Source organism: Neoarius graeffei, chromosome 17 (assembly GCF_027579695.1).
Source record: "Neoarius graeffei isolate fNeoGra1 chromosome 17, fNeoGra1.pri, whole genome shotgun sequence".
Classification (NCBI taxonomy): domain Eukaryota; kingdom Metazoa; phylum Chordata; class Actinopteri; order Siluriformes; family Ariidae; genus Neoarius; species Neoarius graeffei.
Genome location: NC_083585.1, coordinates 60,115,035 through 60,139,202, shown reverse-complemented (window position 1 = coordinate 60,139,202; position 24,168 = coordinate 60,115,035).

Here is a 24,168-nt window from a genome sequence, read left to right as displayed (position 1 = left end):
GGAAAATTGATTTATGCCTGTCATCAATTTGTTTTCTTCTGTCTCTCTTTCAAACTTTCAAAAAAAAATCATTGACAAAATATCAAAAACAATATATCAAAACCTACCATTCAGATTAGTGTTCAGAAGTTGCATCCTTTTCTAGGGTTAAAATGGAAAGGTGCATCTTCCGTGATGGCAAATTTGGAAAATGCAGTTTATCGTCAACAAAGCCAAAGGATGTTCCAACTGAAGTTTGTAACATGGCTTACTCTGTTGCATCTCATGGGTCTAACGTAACCCTCATCCTACCATGCTATTTTACACCTTAATCTTACCATGTGGGGTCCGTTTGGGCCCCAATACTTTTCTTTAAAATTAAAGCTTATAAAGACAAAATCACCAGATAAGTTTTGTTCAGAACATCTTGTATTAATAACAGCAATACACTAAAGGGCCCAAGGCATAAAGAACACACTTAACCTTCATCCTACCAGCCTGTTTTACATACACAAACTACCAGGCGGGGTCCGTATGGACCCCAGGAGGGAATACCTTGAAATCAATGCAGTAAGAACCAATTCAATGCAGCAAACAGACATAACTTTATTGAAGAACAAAATCCACTATGGCTGAATATCAATGATGTATTATAAATGCAATAACATTGCAATAATATTGCAATAACTAGCATACATGTAGCAAATTATAGCGCCACAAAAAAATTGGCATTATATACATGATTTTTGCAGCTCATGCAGCTGTAAAACATTCTGGATTACAACTTGGGTCTTTTCTTACAGAATTTAAAACAAAAAAGTAATTGTAAAATAATTTAGGGCTTTTGTTTTGCAGCCTGTGCTTATTGCAGCAGTGGGGTCCACACGGACCCCAAGAAGGAATGCCTTGGTAGTTTCATTATGGAACATAAAAGAAATAAAAGAAGTTAACTTTCAGTGTGCTATTCAATTATAAAATGAAAGACAGATCAACTTTACTCTGGGGTCCGGTTGTACCCCAGTAACAAATTAATTATACCTTCACAATGCAAAAAGCTGATCTTCTGGTGCTTTAGTGTTTTAATTAAGACACAAATTCCGACAAATTCATAAAACGGTGAGGCAGTATGTCACATATTTTTAAAATGGCAAACAAACATATAGGTGCGGGGTCCAGATGGACCCCACTTGGTAGGATGAAGGTTAAAAATAGACTTAGAAGGGACAACTGAAGTTGAACTGATGATGAACAGAGCCCGTCAAATAAGCTATAAAGATGATGACATAATTTGTCCAAAACACAGACTTCAGCTTGGAATTTATTGGAAACCTGGAAAAGCATGTCAACATCCAAACCATCCTTCAAATAAAAAGGTTAAGTCATCTTCACTCCGTTCTGGAACTGTGTCCATTTGTAATCAGTTAGACATTCCAATTGGCTCACCAATATGTACTTCTTGTCGCAAGGACCCTCATCAGTGCAAAAAAGTTCTGAAAACTCCTGAACATCAACTACGACCTAAACCAAAACAGACAAGTACTCCTGTAAATGAGTCTGTGCATGATATCGATGACATTCCACTTGCTATATCCATTAGTGCAATGGGATCAAATAGTGATGTTGACTCTGACATTTCAGATTTGGATGCATCCTACCGTTTTGAGGCCAGTGACTCTTTGAATGACATTTTACCAGTTATAAACTCAAACTTAACACCAGTAAAATCTCAAGGAATAATGCCTCTAGAACAAATGGGAGATCGTCGTAGAAACGCCCTTATAAAAAAGTACAAGAAATATGCACTACAATGCTATTCCTTTGTCTAGGATACCAACATGTATAGTAGTGTGCATGAGATCTATAATATGACTCTAACCCATTTTAAGACCTCTTTCAATGATGATAAATTGGCTAAAATTTCAGTGACCATGAAGTGATCTTTTCCAAGCTGAGAAGCAGAAAATTGTTGTCACTTTGATAAGGCCTCAATGTTGCTGTGTTACAAGAGACCTAGTCGGTGAAAATTTAAATATCATTACACTTTCAGTAAGTGTATGTATTTTTGTGAAGTACAATAACATCTAAAATATTTTATAAATAGCAGAAAAGAAGTCAGAAAATACAATTCCAATAAAACTTCTAGTATCATAGATCAGTTTATCCACATCTAGGTACAGTTTAGGGGTCAAAATGCCATGGGCGAAGATGGAAAATCAAGCTTATAAATGTGTTAATATTAGCCTACCAACAATGTTACCCACAAACTTTCTATTTGGAATAGATAGACTACCTTTTGGTTCAACTTTTAGAACTAGTTGTTTGTATGGGATAGTGAGAATATTTTTGTGGGCGTGGCCCAAAGTAGGGTGTCGGCAAGGATTTTCATTATTTTTTTATTAGATTTTCTAAATTATTCTCACTAGTCCCATTGTTTTCTCATTTGATTTAGCTTACTTACATAGGCAGCAGTAGAAAACAACAAAAAAATCCTTGGGATATAGTTGCGTATTTTATTTGGAGCCTTAATTCTAGGTAGCCAGATAGTCGTCCGTGCCAAATGTAGGTGGCGCTAGTGTGGATACGCTTCGCACCCCCACAAATTTTTTTGGAAGCAATTTATAGCTCACCCATATGCTGTCTCAGAAAAAGCAATCAGAATCATGGGATCTTTGAAAATATTCAATTTAAACCAACATGAATGTCATACCCGTGGTCGGACCTCCAAATTTTGGGCGTGGCCCATCCGGCCGGGAAGGGGTTAATCTGGTCAAGGTTAGTAAAATTTTCTATTCCTATCCCTAAACTCTATAATAACAAATTGTGATTAAATTCTGAGATGGTGAGTTTCCTGAAGTGGGCTGTTCTTAAAAAAAGTCACTCTTTAATGCAGAAATTGGTTTAAGGAGTTTAACATCAAGATCATCAGTTCCAGGAGGCTTGTCTTTACATGACATTAACAAAAGCTCAATTTTAGCAACACTAACTTCCCTAAATTCCCTAAAGTGAATTAGCCGTTACTATAGAAACAGTAGCATGCAGCATCCTTATCAAGAGCTCATTTGCACATCAGTGAACCGATGTCGTTTTATTAGCATTAATTAGCATCGGTGTGGGTTGTGCGTGCTGACCGGTGATCTGTTTGTGTTTATCGTCTGTTGTGTTTGGTTTAATTTTAAAATCCGAATTCCAAAAAAGTTGGGACGCTGTGTAAAATCAGAAATAAAAACAGAATGCAATTAATTTGCAAACCATGGAAACCCAATATTTAATTGAAAATAGTACAAAGACAACAAATCAAATGTTGAAACTGAGATGTTACTGTTTGAAAAAAATATGTGCTCATTTTGAATCTGATGTCAGCAGAATGTTTCAGAAAAGTTGGGACAGGGCAACAAAAGACTGGAAAAAGTTATGCTTAAAAGAAACTAATTAGGTTAATTAGCAACAGGTCATTAACATGGTTGGGTATAAAAAGAGCATCCCAGAGAGGCGGAGTCTCTCAGAAGTAAAGATGGGGAGGGTGCTCTGTGAAAGACTGCGTGGGCAAACAGTGCAACAATTTAAGAATAACAAAGTTCTCAATGCAAAATTGCAAAGAATTTCGGGATCGCATCATCTGTGGTCCATAATATTATTAAAACATTAAGAGAATCTGGAGAAATCTCTGTATGCAAGAGACAAGGCTGAAAACTGACATTGGGTGCCTGTGATCTTCAGGCCCTCAGGAGACACTGCATTAAAAGCAGACACGTGTCTGTCGTGGAAATCACTGTATGGGCTCAGGAATGCTTCAGAAAACCATCGTCTGTGAAAACAGTTCATTACTGCGTCCACAAATACAAGTTAAAACCAGATATAAACAATATCCAGAAACAACGTCACCTTCTCTGGGCCCGAGCTCTTTTACAACGGACTGAGGCTAAGCGGAAAACTGTCCCGAGGTCTGACGAATCAAAAGTAGAAATTCTTTTTAGAAATCATGGACACCACGTCCTCCAGGCTAAAGAAGAGAGGGACCGTCTGGCTTATGAGCGCACAGTTCAAAAGCCAGCATCTGTGATGGCATGAGGGGGCATTAGTGCACATGACATGGGGAGCTTGTACATCTGGGAAGGCATCATTAATGCGGAATGATATACACGTTTCAGAGCAATATGCTGCCATCCAGACTAAATCTTTTTCAGCAAAGGCCTTCCTTCTTTCAGCAAGACAACGCCAAAACACTTTGTGCATGTATTAAAACTGATAGGCTCCATAGTAAGAGTCCAGGTGCTAAACTGGCCTGCTGCAGTCCAGACCTGTCTCCCATCTAAAACATTTGAAGCGCAAAATATGACAAAGGAGACCCTGAACTGCTGAGCAACTAAAATTGTATCTCAGGCAAGAATGGGACAACGTTTCTCTTTTCAATACTACAGCAACTGGTCTCCTCAGTTCCCAAACATTTACAGTGTGTTGTTAAAAGTAGAGGTGATGCAACACAGTGGTAAACATGTCCCTGTCCCAACATTTTTGGAAATGTGTTGCTGACATCCAAGTCAAAAAACAATAAGATTTCTCAGTTTCAACATGTGATCTGTTGTGTTTGTACTAATGTCAATTAAATGTAGGGTTTCCAAATATAGGATTTGCAAATTACCGTGTTCTGCTTTTATTTACAGTTTACACAGCGTCCCAGCTTTTTTGGAATTGTGGTCGTACATCAGACACTGGAGCAGGATCATGTCCCACATCCTACATATACAACCCACTTCCTGTTGCTACCCTGCGAGTATTTTTGACGGTAGCATCCCTGGATAAACCAAACGTATGTCATCGTCATGACCGACGTATCGGATGAGGATCTGTTCCAATCGCAAAAGAAATGGAAATCATGTTCCTCTGGTGGTGTTTTTTAAACACATACATAGATAACAAGCTCAGACCTGTCACACATCAGTGAAAAATAAATCTGATGCAGAGCCGTAGAGATGTTCTCGGGCTTTTTTTTTTTTTACTTGTCACCTCGCCTTTTCAACATCTCTCAGCACTCGTATCAGTTGATGAAAAGCCGTGTACTGGAAAGCCGTTCGCCATGTTTTGACTGCTGTTTATGAGAAACGATTCGACGTCGAGCCGCGTCTTCACTCTCAAAAAGCTGTATTTTTCCTCCTCTGCGGTGTTCCTTTCCTTTCAAACTCATTTTGTGCTTTTAGTCAGGTCTCAAGGCTGCCTTTACGTTCTCTATACCAGAGCAGACTCTTGGTTTCTTTTGTTTAAAATCCATTCAGTTATTCCACGTTGCGAAAAAGAAACCTTCGGCCAGAACCCGATGAAGCACGGAGAACTATAAATAAGGGTTTAAAAGGCTGTGACTTGAATACGGCGCTCTGGCTGGTGATTAAAATAAAGACCCAAATGCATTTGGAGGTCATTGTTCAAGTTTAGCGCTCTCTCTCTCTCTCTCTCTCTCTCTCTCTCTCTCTCTCTCTCTCTCTCTCATATGTGGCTCCAGGAGATTTGAAGCCCCTGTAATTAGGTAACAATGAGCTGTGAATCTCAATTACTGTATTTCCTGCAAGGTCAGAGCTCGAGCAAAGGACAAGAGAGGTGAGACACGGCGAGAGACTGGGAACTGGAGCAGCGTCTAAACCTTAGAGCGCTGTCTTTTTTTTTTTTTTCCTTTCTTTATTTCGTTCTTTCTTTCCTTACTTGAATAGTAGGGGTGTGCAAAATAATCGTCATGACAATGCATCGCGATACTAACTTTCACGATATACTGCATCGATTCTTGACACCAAATATCGATTATTAATTTTAAAAAATGAATAAATAAAATTGTATGAATGGTTGGCGAACATCAGCTAAAAACAAGTAGAATACAACTTCCAGTCCTGTAGATGTCGCCGTGGAGTTTTTGACGCCCGCTGCCTTCATGCCAGTGGCATTTCCAGCGGCGGGCTACTGCGACCTAGACATTCTGCATAGACATCATATGCGACTGCGACTCTGTTTACAAATCTCGCTGGAACAGCGCGCATGACATGCTTGAGCGCTTTTTAGAGCAACAGCCTGCCATCCACGCTGCACTCCTGTCTGCAGAAATACGTAAATCTGAGAAGGACATCTGCACACTCACCGAGTCTGACATAACTGCTGCGGTACTACAACATGCTAAAAGAAATATGCTTAGTGAGTGTATTGTTTCCTAATTTGAGGATGCTCCACAAACTATAAATGCATAAGGCATTTAAATATAATGTAAAGTAATGTAACAAATAATATAATGATGATGATAATTTAATGTACTGAGTAATATAGTATATATATTTTGATATTTATTATTGCCTTGTCCTCCCATACTGCAGGTGCTGCAAAGAAATTGAAAACTGCTGCTATTAGTTTTCTTTTATTATTTTTAGTTTTATAAATCTTATGCAATTTTTGTCATTAGTGTGTCCACTCGTTAAGTATGGAAACAGTAATATTCATTTTAATGGCAACTACCTCCAAAGTCGTTTCAATAAATTCAGTTATGAACTGAGTTGCTCTGAGTTATGCATCAATTGGAGACACTATCCAGATCGTACACAGCCACTGGTAATTATGCTCTTTTTTTTTTTACATTTTCACTGAAGTATGTTGAATATATCGCAATGCATCGCAATAATTCAAGAATCGTGATGCATCGTGATAGTATCGCATCGTAGCATGTGAATCATGATTCGAATTGAATCGTGACTTCTTTGCCAATACCCACCCCTATTGAATAGGTCTTGATTTTTCTTTTCTCTTCGCCACATTCGCCATCGAAAGTATACCACTTGTGTCCGTTAAACGTACAGCAGACTTCCATGTAAAGAACATGTCCTCCTCAGAGAAAGCAGGTTATGAATTATGGAAGGAAAGGAAAGCAAAGCTTTTTTTTTCCTTTTTTTGGGGAGTTGGAGTGGAAAAACAGGTGGACGCCATGGCTTAGGCGCCCTCCATAAATTACATGCTATGAGCACTGATGTATTAAAAAAAAAGAAAAAGGGGGGAAAAAAAAGTGCCGAGGTCTTTCAGGCCACCCTGGGGATTTGAGGTGAAAAGTTCACGTGCAGGAATAAACATCAGGGGGTCAAACAGCAGATCAGAAAGTCCTTGAAGTTCATTTTGCGATTCTTTATGGCTCTTGCATGCCCTCGTTTTTACACGTGTGTTTTTTTTTTTTTTTTTTTTTCTTGAACATCCTATTATATAACACAAGGACACAAGCAGAATGCTCCAAGACGTGACTCGCTTTAGATGGGAAATGAAGGCTGTGTCTGAGAAGGAAAGATGTTCTGCTGTCACAATGGTAGAAAAAAAACGACATGAGTCCAATCTAATCCAGTCTAAGTGACAGTTATGTTTTCTGAACCTCTGATTCAGTGATGAATACCGATATATATATATATATATATATATATATATATATATATATATATATATATATATATATAAAACGTGGCCTTGTTGTTTCCGAACAGTGACTGGAAGGCTATTTTTCCTGACGTGTAACACAATCCATTGACAAATCTACTCGCTACTAGCGAGCTAATTAACTAGCTAACCTTCGCACAAATGTCTGTCGTTGCTATAGCAACCAATGTCGGTGTATGAGCAAATGCATTTTCATTTACTCTGGAAATCTACCCGTGGTTAGGACTGGATATAATACCGACTTTTCATTATTGTCATGGGGTCCCAACCCCCCCACAGATGACCATTTTTTTAGCGAATGTCTCATTGATTGAGATATCATTGGGCTTTTTTGTTTGTTTGTTTGTTTGTTAACTTTTAAAATATCCTGCTGTTATGTTACACGATAACGGTATGACTACGGTTTCCTTCATCAAGCAGCGTTTTTTTTTTTTTTTTTTTTTTTTTTTTTGTTATTTGTGTTTAAAAGCAAGTGCTAGAGACATTGGTCTAAACAAATCTTAAGAAAAAAAATCAGATGCGTGTATTGAAGAAATCTGGCATCCGTGGAGACATGAACTATACGCACGTACAGTACAATCGGAGTGCGAAACCTGACTTTTCCTGTGTAAATACTGACCTAAGTTTTCCATCAAGTCAGAGATCTAGGCGCCGTTTACACATACCTGGGTATTTTTAAAAACGCAGACCTTTGCCTTCGTTTGTGCCTTTTGTTTATACACAAACGGAGTTTTTTTTCCTCTGAAAACGATTCTTTCTAAAAACCCCGGCAAAAGTGGAGATTTTTTGAAAACTCCGTTTTGCGTTTGTGTGTAAAGAGACCAAAACGGAGTTTTAGGCAATCTTCGCGCCACAAAAGAGCGACCATTGTACATATGACAAGCATGGAAACACTCAGAGTAGCAGCGTTTCTGTTATTAAGAGCTATATTCGCCTGTTTGCTTTTGAGAATAAAGCTCATTGACCAGCAGAGACGCATTAGGGCTCGGAGGACAGCAATTGCGGAGCTTCTGGTGACCAAAAGAGCCCGACTGTACCACCGCCAGCGTCGGCGATTTTGGGTTCGACCTGGCCGGACTGCTATCTGGTGGGAGAATTTTGAGAATGGCGTTGTCGTCCCGGAGGAATGGCAGGAAAATTTCAGAATGTCGCGATCCTCGCTCCGGTCACTCGCAGAGTTGGTACGTCCGTACATACAGGGTGAGTGTACTCACATGCGCGCTTCTGTCGATGTCGTCAAAAAAGTTGCCTGCGCGCTCTGGCGTAGTTTAACAGCGTATTTATGCGGATCAATATAAACGTAATTTAAAAAAAAAAACACAGCTGTGTGCACAAAGTTATTTTGGAAAACGGAGTTTAGAAAATATGCGTTTTTAAAAATACCCAGGTATGTGTAAACAGCGCCCTAGAACACATGACTACATACTGTACATGTGTGAAAATCAAATGCTAAATGAAAAAAAATGTATATCATTAATAGTGACATTAACCGACGGTATCTCCTCAAATCCCTCCTTAAGCCCTACTTTTACCAGACATACACTCAGCAGCCACTTTCATAGGAACTTGTTGATTCTAAGATCCCTGTGCTTGGCTGCAGGAGCGGAACCCAACGTGTTGTTCTGTTCTGCAACAGCAGAACAGGATTAAGGCGCAATCAGCGCGCCTGCATAAAAACTGTGAAAACACACTTACTTTGCGAAGTATTGAGTTGCGTCGCTGTCACATTACCGAGCCTTGTTTGGTTTCCTGATTTCCTGTTTCTCGTCTTTGACTCTGCCGAGTCTACGATAGCCTGTTTGTGCCTCACTTGACCTATCGCCTGTTTCGCCGTTTTACGATTTTGCCTGCCGTTCTAGATTGTTTATATTAATAAAACACACTTTCTGCACTTACATCCGTCTCCCAACCATCTCTGACAGAATACTGCACACTCCCTGATAAAGAGAAGCACATTCACCTGTTCAGGAACAAACTCATGTTAATGGCGCTAAAACGGACACCGTCACATGGTGCGGTTCGAGTCTTGTTCTCGGACTCGATTCAGATCAGCAGTAGACTTGACTTGAAAATTTTTTTAATGACTTGGACTTGAACACTGGGGACTTGAGACTGGACTCGGACTCGAGGTTTAGTGACTCTGCTACAACACTGTCTTCAGGTTTCTTCCTCATGATGTCTCGGAATCTTTCCTTGCCACCATCACCTCAGGGTTAATTGTTAGGGATACATTTATTACTTGATGTGTTTCAAACCTTCATTCTATCAATCTTCACAGCACTGTATAAATAAATGGACTTGACTACTGCGTATCTCCATATTTACTGACACAGGACTCCCAGTAAGCATTTTTGAGAGGTAGAGGTGTGTGTGTGCGTCTATCATTGTAACCCGCAGCAGTAAGTCTACCTCATGGTCAATCCATCTCATCTCATCTCATTATCTCTAGCCGCTTTATCCTGTTCTACAGGGTCGCAGGCAAGCTGGAGCCTATCCCAGCTGACTACGGGCGAAAGGCGGGGTACACCCTGGACAAGTCGCCAGGTCATCACAGGGCTGACACATAGACACAGACAACCATTCACACTCACATTCACACCTACAGTCAATTTAGAGTCACCAGTTAACCTAACCTGCATGTCTTTGGACTGTGGGGGAAACCGGAGCACCCGGAGGAAACCCACGGGGAGAACATGCAAACTCCGCACAGAAAGGCCCTCGCCGGCCCCGGGGCTCGAACCCGGACCTTCTTGCTGTGAGGCGACAGCGCTAACCACTACACCACCGTGCCGCCCCTTGGTCAATCCATGTTTAAAAAAAAAAAAAATCTCTTTGGTGCTTCTTATTTGGGTCATTACGTAGCTTATTCATTCAAACGTCACAGCTGTTCACGCACTTGCAATCAAAACAGAGTTGACCAGAAATGATGTAACACTCAGGCATTTCAAGTGAGAGAACGTTTTACATAAAATCTACATTTTCTTAGTGGGAACATAGCCCTAGTTTGTGGTTCGTTCTGCCACAGGTACTGAGTGACCCGTCATCTTTTCAGGCTCAGTTCTGTTGATATAAATCCCACTCTGAGATTTCATGAAACCTCAAAATATCTCAAGCGGGATCAGAAGCGAAAACCTCATTGACTTACTGAATTATTTATGTTCGAAATGAGGCAGCGAGCTAGCAAGTGTGTGTGTGTGTGTGTGTGTATAAGTGGTCCTAGGGTTGTGTGATCTGTAGAGTTCGCTGAATTACACAGCTATGCACTATCAAAGGAAAGTATGATCATTAATGACTGGATCTACACTCACCGGCCACTTTAATAGGAACGTGTTGTTGATTCTAAGATCCCTGTTCTTGGCTGCAGGAGCGGAACCCAATGCGTTCTTCTGTTCTGCTGTTGCATGCTGAGATGCTTTTCTGCTCACCACGGTTGTAAAGAGTGATTATAGGAGTTACTATATCCTTCCTGGCAGCTCGAACCACCTCAAATCTGTCCATTTTCCTCCGACCCTCTCTTATCAACAAGGCGTTTGGGGTTTTTTTTCACCCACAGAACTGTTGCTCACTCACTCGATGCTTTTTTGTTTTTCGCACCATTCTGTGTAAACTCTCGAGACTGTTGTGTGTGAAAACCCCAGGAGATCAGGCATTTCTGAAATACTCAAACCAGTCCATCTGGGTCAAACCAACACTCATGCCACCATGAAAGAAAGAAAGTCACACTTTGCTGTGGGATCACAATTTTTCCCATTCTGATGTTTGGACATTGTGAACATCAGGGTTGTAGTTGAGTCACTAAACCTCGAGTCTGAGTCCAGACTCGAGTCCTCGCTGTTCAAGTCCGAGTCAAGTCCATCCATTATCCGTAACCGCTTATCCTGTACAAGGTCGCAGGCAAGCTGGAGCCTATCCCAGCTGACTACGGGCGAAAGGCGGGGTACACCCTGGACAAGTCGCCAGGTCATCACAGGGCTGACACATAGACACAGACAACCATTCACACTCACATTCACACCTACGGTCAATTTAGAGTCACCAGTTAACCTAACCTGCATGTCTTTGGACTGTGGAGGAAACCGGAGCACCCGGAGGAAACCCACGGGGAGAACATGCAAACTCCACACAGAAAGGTCCTTGTCGGTCACTGGGCTCGAACCCGGACCTTCTTGCCATGAGGCAACAGCGCTAACCACTACACCACCGTGCCGCCTTAAGTCCAAGTCATTAAAGAAAACTTTGAATCGAGTCCAAGAACAAGACTTCAGCCGCATGATTTGACGGTGTCTGTTGCTGCCTTTATCTGAAAGCGTCTCTGCTACTGTGTTGGACTAACGTTCCTGCTCGACTGCCCCATTTTAGTTAACAGGCTACAGATAAAAAGCTTGTTCATCGCTCAGCAAGCCCCGCCCACTATCAACAGGGCAATGAACATAGCATGTCACTTCCTTCTCTGGGTGGAGTCTTGCCAAATGACGATTGAAGTTCGAGGTCGTCCCCGTCGTCTCCTCGATAGTTCTTCTACATATCGAACACATAGCAGGGGATTTTTTCCCACTGCACGAGAAGTCTGTATAAAGCAAAGCGGACAATCCTAGCGGCGTCTCTCCAGGCATTTTAGCGCCATTAACGTTAGTTTGTTCCTGAACATGATGTATGAACAGTTGACTGTGCATTCTCTTGCACGGAATTAGTATTAAAAATTAATGTAGATAAATATCTTCCGCCAAATTATTATGGCATGTTACAAAAAAAATGGAGAAAATCCGAGCCCTCATCTCTAGTTTACGAGTCCGGATGCAGTTAATGCACGAGTACGAGTCTGAGTTATCAGTGCTCAAGTCCAAGTCAAGTCACGAATCCTTAAAATTAGGGCACGAGTCGGACTCGAGTACTATGAGCCTGGTGATCATGAACTGAAGCTCTTAATTTGTGTCTGCATGATACAAATCAGTGTGTATGTGTACGTAATATGAATGAATGCATTATTCTGTATGAACAGATGATGCATTCGGAATGAATACAAACAGAACATTGTGTCGATTTATTTATTTATCTCTATCTTATGGTTTAGACCACGCCCACTTTGTGCTTAAATCCAGATAGTGATATGAGTATTTGGAGCATTAAACAGATCCGAGAAGCTGTTTTATGACCATGATTAATATAATAAATGCTTACACAGTACTGATTACTGTAATATCCATAATGTATGTAGTGTGTATCTATTCAGAGTAACTCGAACACACGTTTTCGTTTTTGTGAATATGCTCAGAAGCTTAGGAGACGTGTGTATGATCATTGTTCATGTCTCGTGTCTCTGGGACTATTGGGGGAAACAGTCGCTGTGCATCTGCAAAGCTAATCAGAGGAAATGAAGACTGACACTTTAAGGCCATACTCCAGCGCAAATGAGTTTGATTTTAATAAATGCCCTAATTAGGAATCTGAGAACAGTCAATGGGAAGCACGTTTGTTTGTTTGTGGTTTGCTTTTCTGAATTTTTTTTTTTTTTTTTAAAGATTTTTTTTTGGGCTTTTTTCACCTTTATTGGATAGGACAGTGTAGAGACAGGAAATGAGACGGGGAGGGATCGGGAAATGACCTCGGGTCGGAATCGAACCTGGGTACTCGGATTTATGGTATGGCGCCTTGGTCGACTGAGCCACCGCGCCCCCGCTTTTCTGAATTTGATCTTTTGTTTGCGCCGGTCACACTCTGAATGTTAGTCACACGTATACAAGCCCAACTCCAAAACAGTTGGGGTGCTGTGGAAAACATAAATAAAAACAGAATGTGAAAATTTGCACATCATGGAAAACTTATATTTCATTAAGAATCGTACAAAGACAACGAATCAAAATGTTGAACTTGAGAAATCTTATTGGTTTTTGAAAAAAATATGCTCATTTTGAATTTGATTTCAGCAACACATTTCAAAAAGGTTGGGACAGGGGCAACAAAAGACTGAAAAAGTTGTGTAATGCTGAAAAAAAAACACAACCAAAACCTAATTTGGTTAATTAGCGACAGGTCAGTAAGATGATTGGGTATAAAAAGAGCATCCCAGAGAGGCGGAGTCTCTCAGAAGTAAAGATGGGGAGGAGTTTACCGCTCTGTGAAAGACTGCATGGGCAAACAGTGCAACAATTTCAGAATAACAAAACATTCCCACTGTAAAATTGAAAAAAATAAATAAAAATTGGGGATCACGTCATCTGTGGCCCATAATATCATTAAAAGAGTCAGAGAATCTGGAGAAATCTCTGTATGCCAGAGACAAGGCTGAAAACTGACACTAGATGCCTGTGATCTTCAGGCCCTCAGGAGACACTGCATTAAAAGCAGACACGTGTCTGTAGTGGAAATCACTGTATGGGCTCAGGAACACTTCAGAAAACCATCGTCTGTGAAAACACTTCATTACTGCATCCACAAATGCAAGTTAAAACCAGATATAAACAATATCCAGAAACACCACCACCTTCTCTGGGCCTGAGCTCTTTTATGATGGACTGAGGAGAAGTGGAAAACTGTCCTGAGGTCTGATGAATCAAAAGTAGAAATTCTTTTTCGAAATCATGGAATAATTTAAGAAAAACAAAAAGTTCTCAATGCAAAATTGCAAAGAATTTGTGGATCACATCATCTGTGGTCCATAATATCATTAAAAGATTCAGAGAATCTGGAGAAATCTCTGTATGCAAGAGACAAGGCTGAAAACTGACATTGGATGCCTGTGATCTTCAGGCCCTCAGGAGACACTGCATTAAAATCAGACACGTGTCTGTAGTGGAAATCACTGTATGGGCTCAGGAACACTTCAGAAAACCATCGTCTGTGAAAACACTTCATTACTGCATCCACAAATGCAAGTTAAAACCAGATATAAACAATATCCAGAAACCCCGCCCCCTTCTCTGGGCCCGAGCTCTTTTACAATGGACTGAGGCGAACTGGAAAACTGTCCCAAGGTCTGATGAATCAAAAGTAGAAATTCTTTTTAGAAATCACGGACACCACGTCCTCCAGGCTAAAGAGGAGAGGGACCATCCGGCTTGTTATGAGCGCACAGTTCAAAAGCCAGCATCTGTGATGGCATGAGGGGGCATTAGTGCACATGACATGGGGAGCTTGTACATCTGGGAAGGCATCATTAATGCGGAATGATATACACGTTTCAGAGCAATATGCTGCCATCCAGACTAAATCTTTTTCAGCAAAGGCCTTCCTTCTTTCAGCAAGACAATGCCAAACCACTTTGTGCACGTATTAAAACTGCATGGCTCCGTAGTAAGAGTCCAGGTGCTAAACTGGCCTGCTGCAGTCAAGACCTGTCTCCCATTTAAAATGTTTGAAGCGCAAAATATGACAAAGGAGACCCCGAACTGCTGAGCAACTGAAATTGTATATCAGGCAAGAATGGGACAACGTTTCTCTTTTCAATACTACAGCAATTGGTCTCCTCAGTTCCCAAACATTTACAGTGTGTTGTTAAAAGTAGAGGTGATGCAACACAGTGGTAAACATGCCCCGTCCCAACTTTTTTGAATCATGTTGCTGGCATCAAATTCAAAATGAGCATATATTTTTCAAAAAACAAAGTTTCTCATTTTCAACATTTGATATGTTGTCTTTGTACTATTTCCAATAAAACAAAGTTTCCATGATTTTACAAATTTTCACATTCTGGTTTTATTTATGCTTTACACAGTGTCCCAACTTTTTTGGAATTGGGGTTGTACTTCAAGTGCTGGGTTTTAAAGTTTTCAACAAGGTGGGTCTTTGTGATTTTTCAAGATGTCTGCATTTGAGAGCTTGAAAGCTCAGTTTACTATTTCTGTTTCATCTTGCCCACTGGTGTGGTGTGTGGGTGTGTGGTTCACCCTCCCTCTTTTCCTTGGATCGTTTTGTTGGTGGTTTTATGCGTCGGTATCCCCCTTTCATAAGAACACCATCCATACAGTCTGTAGAGTTCATACAGCCTTTGAATTCATATCACATGTCTCAGTAGAGGATAGGAGTCTGGAGGGCACCATTGATTCCAAGAACTGGATTTGGATCAAGAGAGAGGTTTCCTGGTCCAAGAGCATCCATCCATCCCATCCATCACTGCTTATGCTGTGCAGGGTTGCGGGCAAGCTGGATCCTATCCCAGCTGACTATGGGTGAGAGGCGAGGTACATCCTGGACAAGTCTCCAGATCATCGCAGGACTGACGCATAGAGACAAACAACCATTCACACCGACGGTCAGTTTAGAACCACCAATTCACTTAACCTGCATGTCTTTGGACTGTGGGGGAAACCGGAGCACCCGGAGGAAACCCATGGGGACAACATGCAAACTCCACACAGAAAGGCCCCCGTTGGCTGCTGGGCTTGAACCCAGAACCTTCTTGCTGTGAGGCGACAGTGCTAACCACACCACCACTCTGCCACCCTGGTCCAAGAACATGTCCTTCGTTTCAGTCCACTTTGTGTAAACAGAACATACAGTGCTCAGCGTAAATGAGTCCACCCCCTTTGAAAAGTAACATTTTAAACAATATCTCAATGAACACAATTTCCAAAATGTAGGCAAGTTTAATATAACATCTGTTTAACTTATAACGGGAAAGTAAGGTTAATAATAACTTAGATTACACTTTTTTTTTTTCAGTTTTACTCAAATTAGGGTGGTGCAAAAATGAGTACACCCCACAACAAAAACTATTCCATCTAGTACTTTGTATGGCCTCCATGATTTTTAATGACAGCACCAAGTCTTCTAGGCATGGAATGAACAAGTTGGCGACATTTTGCAACATCAATCTTTTTCCATTCTTCAACAATGACCTCTTTTAGTGACTGGATGCTGGATGAAGAGTGATGCTCAACTTGTCTCTTCAGAATTCCCCAAAGAAAATAATTTCTTTCCACCACAAAGGTGAAGGCTACAAGAAGATCAGCAAAGCTTTACTTATCAGTCAGAATACTGTAGCAAAATTGGTACAAAAATTTAAGAAAGATGGAACTGCAACCATCTCACAGAGACGTCCAGGTCGTCCACGGAAGTTAACACCTCGACAGGAGCGTCTTCTGATGAAGGGTTGAAGAAAATCGGCATGCAAGTTCACTGCAGTTATCTAAAGAAGTAGAAAGCCAAACTGGGGTGACTATTTCCCATCACACAATACGGCGTACACTGCAGAGGAATGGCATGCATGGATGCCGTCCATGAAAGAAGCCTCTCCTAAAGCCCAGGCACAAAATAGCCCGCCTAGAGTTTGCCAGGGCCCATGCTGACAAAGATGAAGACTACTGGGACTCTATACTCTGGAGTGATGAGACCAAGATAAATGTTTTTGGAACTGATGGCTTCAAAACTGTACAGTATGGCGTCACAAAGGTGAGGAATAGAAAGAAAAATGCCTTGTGCCTACAGTGAAACATGGTGGTGGCAGTGTCCTTATGTGGGGCTGCATGAGTGCTGCTGGTGTCGGGGAGCTGCATTTCATTGATGGCATCATGAATTCACAGACGTATTGCTCTGTACTGAAAGAGAAGATGCTACCATCACTCCGTGCCCTTGGTCGTCGTGCACTTTTCCAACATGACTAAACACAAATCTAAGGCCACTGTTGGGTTTCTGAAGAAGAACAGGGTGAAAGTGATTCAGTGGCCAAGTATGTCTCCTGATCTGAACCCAATCGAACACCTATGGGGAATTCTGAAGAGACAAGTTGAGCATCACTCTCCATCCAGCATCCAGTCACTAAAAGAGGTCATTGTTGAAGAATGGAAAAAGATTGATGTTGCAAAATGTCGCCAACTTGTTCATTCCATGCCTAGAAGACTTGGTGCTGTCATTCAAACTCATGGCGGCCATACAAAGTACTAGATGCAGTAGTTTTTGTTGTGGGGTGTACTCATTTTTGCACCACCCTAATTTGAGTAAAACTGAAAAATGTGTAATCTAAGTTATATTATTAACCTTACTTTCCCGTTATAAGTTAAACAGATGTTATATTAAACTTGTCAACATTTTGGAAATTGTGTTCATTGAGATATTGTTTGGCGGCACGGTGGTGTAGTGGTTAGCGCTGTCGTCTCACAGCAAGAAGGTCCGGGTTCGAGCCCCGGGGCCGGCGAGGGCCTTTCTGTGTGGAGTTTGCATGTTCTCCCCGTGTCCGCGTGGGTTTCCTCCGGGTGCTCCGGTTTCCCCCACAGTCCAAAGACATGCAGGTTAGGTTAACTGGTGACTCTAAATTGAGCATAGGTGTGAATGTGAGTGTGAATGGTTGTCTGTGTCTATGTGTCAGCCCTGTGATGACCTGGCGACTTGTCCAGGGTGTACCCCGCCTTTCGCCCGTAGTCAGCTGGGATAGGCTCCAGCTTGCCTGCGACCCTGTAGAAGGATAAAGCGGCTAGAGATAATGAGATGAGATGAGATATTGTTTAAAATGTTACTTTTCAAAGGGGGTGTACTCATTTACGCTCGGCACTGTAATTGTTGTTTTATATGAGACTGAGAGTCGGTGTTTGAAAGAACAAGGTCCAAGTTACGGGACGTGCCGTATGTTTTCTGTGTTCTTGCCGACCAATTTTATGATCAAAGATTCAATGGTGAGTTTCTCAGAGCCATTAAAGACCACCGTTTTTATTTTGTCATCAGCGATAGTGAGACAATACTGGTCAGAGTCCCTATTTACGATGTTAAGAATTTTTTTAAGCTGGTCTTGATCCTGACTGGAAATGATGTCATCAGCATACAACAGCATTTGAAAATGCTTGGCCCCCTTAATTGCTGCTTGCTATTCTGGCTGTTTTACCGCCTCAAAAGCAAATGAATATGTTGTATTAATGGTGCATGTGCTTTGTTGTAAATAATTATTATAAATTAAAAACTAACAAGAAGTCATCTTTAGTGGAAAGTGTATGGCGAATATTTGTTATGCAAATTGTAGACTATAATAAACAGATCTGTGAGTGGTTTTATTCACTGTAGGACACTGTGTAGGTCAAGAGGTGGAAAAACATCCAGAATTATTCCAGGAGTGCAGGGTTGGACAGCACACGTTAGTGCCAGATGGTGTGATGCTTTTATGCGTTTTTTTTTTTTTTCCCTTTTAACATGGAAATGTAGCGAAAATGTGCCACTGACTGTTGAATTTACAGCTGGTCAGATTTGGCATGCCAAACACCCAAATGAATTATATTCAGTCTTGGTGAGCATGACCATGCTCCAGCTTTTTCTTTTTCCTTCTTGCCCCCCCCCAGCATGGCCGAGTCTAGTAGATGGTGCTGTTTAGAAAATACTACATATTCACCATACTATTTATTTATTCATTCATTTATTTACAACGCCTGTTTCTGAAAAAATTTGGATGCTGTAAATAAAAACACAACACTGTGATTTAACCTTATATTTTAATGAAAATAGGACCTAATCCGTCCATCCATCCGTCCATCTAGGTGCTGTTTTGAAACCTCCACAATGCTCTAAAAACCTCATGTCCGATCGTCCGAGATGACTAAAGTCTGTGCAAGGATGAGTAAAACTTTTAACGGTAATCAGACAACAAAAGTTAGTGGTGGCAACCTAAGCAACAGGCACACAGGCGTTAAGAGAGCAGGGAACCAGTCTAAAGTAGCTCGTCTCGTTTCACGGGAAATGCATTCAAAAGTTTTATTCATCAACACTGTACAACCCCGATTCCAAAAAAGTTGGGACAAAGTACAAAATGTAAATAAAAACGGAATGCAATAATTTACAAATCTCAAAAACTGATATTGTATTCACAATAGAACATAGACAACATATCAAATGTCGAAAGTGAGACATTTTGAAATTTCATGCCAAATATTGGCTCATTTGAAATTTCATGACCGCAACACATCTCAAAAAAGTTGGGACAGGGGCAATAAGAGGCTGGGAAAGTTAAAGGTGCAAAAAAGGAACAGCTGGAGGACCAAATTGCAACTCATTAGGTCAATTGGCAATAGGTCATTAAAGGAACAGTCCACCGTACTTCCATAATGAAATATGCTCTTATCTGAATTGAGACGAGCTGCTCCGTAACTCTCCGAGCATTGCGCGACCTCCCAGTCAGTCAGACGCGCTGTCACTCCTGTTAGCAATGTAGCTAGGCTCAGCATGGCCAATGGTATTTTTTGGGGCTGTAGTTAGATGCGACCAAACTCTTCCACGTTTTTCCTGTTTACATAGGTTTATATGAGCAGTGATATGAAACAAGTTCAGTTACACAAATTGAAACGTAGCGATTTTCTGTGCTATGGAAAGTCTGCACTATAATGACAGGCGTACTAACACCTTCTGCGCGCTTCGGCAGCGCATTGATATCTGAGCTCCGTATCAATGCGCTGCCGAAGCGCGCAGAAGGTGTTAGTACGCCTGTCATTATAGTGCGGACTTTCCATAGCACAGAAAATCGCTACGTTTCAATTTGTGTAACTGAACTTGTTTCATATCACTGCTCATATAAACCTATGTAAACAGGAAAAACGCGGAAGAGTTTGGTCGCATCTAACTACAGCCCCAAAAAATACCATTGGCCATACTGAGCCTAGCTACATTGCTAACAGGAGTGACAGCACGTCTGACTGCGTCTGACTGACTGGGAGGTCGCGCAAAGCTCGGACAGGTACGGAGCAGCTCGTCTCAATTCAGATAAGAGCATATTTCATTATGGAAGTACGGTGGACTGTTCCTTTAACATGACTGGATATAAAAAGAGCATCTTGGAGTGGCAGCGGCTCTCAGAAGTAAAGATGGGAAGAGGATCACCAATCCCCCTAATTCTGCGCTGACAAATAGTGGAGCAATATCAGAAAGGAGTTCGACAGTGTAAAATTGCAAAGGGTTTGAACATATCATCATCTACAGTGCATAATATCATCAAAAGATTCAGAGAATCTGGAAGAATCTCTGTGCGTAAGTGTCAAGGCCGGAAAACCATACTGGGTGCCCGTGATCTTCGGGCCCTTAGACGGCACTGCATCACATACAGGCATGCTTCTGTATTGGAAATCACAAAATGGGCTCAGGAATATTTCCAGAGAACATTATCTGTGAACACAATTCACCGTGCCATCCGCCGTTGCCAGCTAAAACTCTATAGTTCAAAGAAGAAGCCGTATCTAAACATGATCCAGAAGCGCAGACGTCTTCTCTGGGCCAAGGCTCATTTAAAATGGACTGCGGCAAAGTGGAAAACTGTTCTGTGGTCAGACGAATCAAAATTTGAAGTTCTTTATGGAAATCAGGGACGCCGTGTCATTCGGACTAAAGAGGAGAAGGACGACCCAAGTTGTTATCAGCGCTCAGTTCAGAAGCCTGCATCTCTGATGGTATGGGGTTGCATTAGTGCGTGTGGCATGGGCAGCTTACACATCTGGAAAGACACCATCAATGCTGAAAGGTATATCCAGGTTCTAGAGCAACATATGCTCCCATCCAGACGACGTCTCTTTCAGGGAAGACCTTGCATTTTCCAACATGACAATGCCAAACCACATACTGCATCAATTACAGCATCATGGCTGCGTAGAAGAAGGGTCCGGGTACTGAACTGGCCAGCCTGCAGTCCAGATCTTTCACCCATAGAAAACATTTGGCGCATCATAAAACAGAAGATACGACAAAAAAAGACCTAAGACAGTTGAGCAACTAGAATCCTACATTAGACAAGAATGGGTTAACATTCCTATCCCTAAACTTGAGCAACTTGTCTCCTCAGTCCCCAGACGTTTACAGACTGTTGTAAAGAGAAAAGGGGATGTCTCACAGTGGGAAACATGGCCTTGTCCCAACTTTTTTGAGATGTGGTGTTGTCATGAAATTTAAAATCACCTAATTTTTCTCTTTAAATGATACATTTTCTCAGTTTAAACATTTGATATGTCATCTATGTTCTATTCTGAATAAAATATGGAATTTTGAAACTTCCACATCATTGCATTCCGTTTTTATTTACAATTTGTACTTTGTCCCAACTTTTTTGGAATTGGGGTTGTATATAAAAAGTACAAAAATATTTTGAGGAAATCATTCAAATTTCCTTGTTTTTGGTTATAATTCATTGAAGTATGCGTGTGTTCAAGTGTACTGGAAAAGCTCAGCTCAGAGGGGCCCACGTAATGACGTAATTATACTAGTTGGCGAAAGGTGACGAGGGTCAAGGACATCGTGTGCCAGCAGTGCGGTTGAAGTGGGCAGGTGTCGAACTTTTATATCATGATTGGAGTTAATAATAAATGATATCACCGAATAAAGTTCCTTACCTCTAACCTGTGTGTGTGTGTGTGTGTGTGTGTGTGTGTGTGTGTGTGTGTGTGTGTGTACACACATGCATACATATAAAATGAATAAATAACATTTGTTTTTGATGGTTTGATATATTTCGTAATGAGATTTTTATTTTCTAAATATTTATCAACATACCGCCCTTGTGGCATGGGAGCCTGTGATTTGTGGACAGCCGACAAAGGGTGTCTCCTATTGGTTTTAAATTGTGCCATAAAAATTGTAAACACACACCGTACCCACTGATTGGCTGTTCACGTACTGAAGCCAAGCGAAGATGTACAGTGTCTGTTGCTGTGGTCAGAAGAAAACTACAGCTAAAGCCTAGGTCACAACCGGACGTACGAGTTTTTGGCCATGTGATTTTTGGCGTTTCCCAAATCGCTGTGCTTTTTATTTTTTATTTTTTTGTGGAGAAAGACGCATGTTGGCCGTAAGTTTGTCTTGCAACCTGAAAAAAACATAAGCGCCCGTAGAGTTTGTTTGACATGACAAAGAACCTCTGCGGCCGGTCTGCAGCCAGTCTATGGCTCGAAAATCAGCACGTCACACGCGCGCCCTCCATGCGTTTCTTGCGTTTTTTGCACGTAGACCGGCCGTAGGAGCACGTACGGCCGGTTGTGACCGAGGCATAATAAAGCTCTACTACCCGATTACTTGGACAGTCTTAGTCAGAAAGAAGCACAGGATAGATATACACGGAAATTAGTTTATTAGCATTTCTGATCTGTACAAAATTCTTCAAAATGACTGGAGTGACTGGGCAGATTTGTGGCCTGGCTTTAGCTACATGTTGGAATATATATATATAATAAAACTACAGAAGCAAGAAAACCTTCTTTGTGTAAAGACTTTTTCCCGACATCAGCTTTTGGGAACAGAATGTTGCGAAAGCCAAAGCATTTACTCTCAAAGGGCTCCGACCTAAATCCTGCTCCTCCATGTTTCATCAACCCCAAGGACATGGAGTTACACAGCTATCTGCACTCTATCATTTATACAGTGATGCTTATTATTGTTCAAACAATATCTGAAGTGTTATTATTTGTAAAATAAAATGTCTTGCTCTTGACTTTCAAACAATATTGTAGGATTTTATCCAGTAGTGGATGGTACAATAATTACAAACGCTAACAGAATCGGCACATTCCAGTTGTAGCTGTAGTCCTATAGTAACTATAATCATTCTTGTAATAATCATTTCAGTGAATGGTTAATGTTCAGTTCCCTTTTCATTTATTCTCGATTCAAAGGTACAGCTGAGTCACACACAGGTTGATCAGTGTGTAACGGACAATAGCAATTTTATCCAAAATAGTTTTTTTTTTTTTTCCTGCCTGAGTCGATTTATTTCCGTTTCACACGCGCGCAGCTGGTGTAAAGTTCAGTGTGTTTGTGTAGAACTTTCTCGAACTGTAGGTTCATTTCTACACTCTGGTTCCACGGTGACATTTTGTACAGGACTGTGTTCCTTTGATAACGGAAACAAAGCTATTATTCTCATCTCATCTCATTATCTGTAGCCGCTTTATCCTTCTACAGGGTTGCAGGCAAGCTGGAGCCTATCCCAGCTGACTACGGGCGAAAGGCGGGGTACACCCTGGACAAGTCGCCAGGTCATCACAGGGCGACACATAGACACAGACAACCATTCACACTCTCATTCACACCTACGCTCAATTTAGAGTCACCAGTTAACCTAACCTGCATGTCTTTGGACTGTGGGGGGAAACCGGAGCACCCGGAGGAAACCCACGCGGACACGGGGAGAACATGCAAACTCCGCACAGAAAGGCCCTCGCCGGCCACGGGGCTCGAACCCAGGACCTTCTTGCTGTGAGGCGACAGCGCTAACCACTACACCACCGTGCCGCCTGCTATTATTATTATTCATTCATTCATTCAAAACTCTCCACAGCTTAATATACCCTAAATTATTAATTTCTCTGCTACGAGAATTTCTTTCTTTCTGAATGTGTCTGCATATATTGGTGTTATGGTTTTGTGGATTTATGATAATTATGCTGCTTCACCTATTAAAAATAAATAAATCAACTGCATCCTGTCCTCTCCAAAATAAAATAAAGCTCTGGGAAAGTGGAATTGTTTTTCGGGTGAGTATGTTTTGGGAGCTGCTCGCCCTTTTGTGCACGTAAGACTGGGAGATTTTTTTTGAGGACTGCTCCATGTGTCATTCGTTTGTTTTCCATCTATCTTTTTTTTTTAAATGATGAGTATCCTTTTTGAAAACCCTTTTCATATCCTGTTAGTTTCAAGTTGTTTTAAACATATGTTTTTAACAAACAAATAAACAAAAATAATACATATGTAAATACCCACACTTCTCCCTTTGTTTGTTTGTTTGTTTGTTTGTTTGCTTGCTTGTGGACACTTTTTTTTTTTTCCATTTTAACGTAATGTGAATGGAGTAAAAATGTTGCC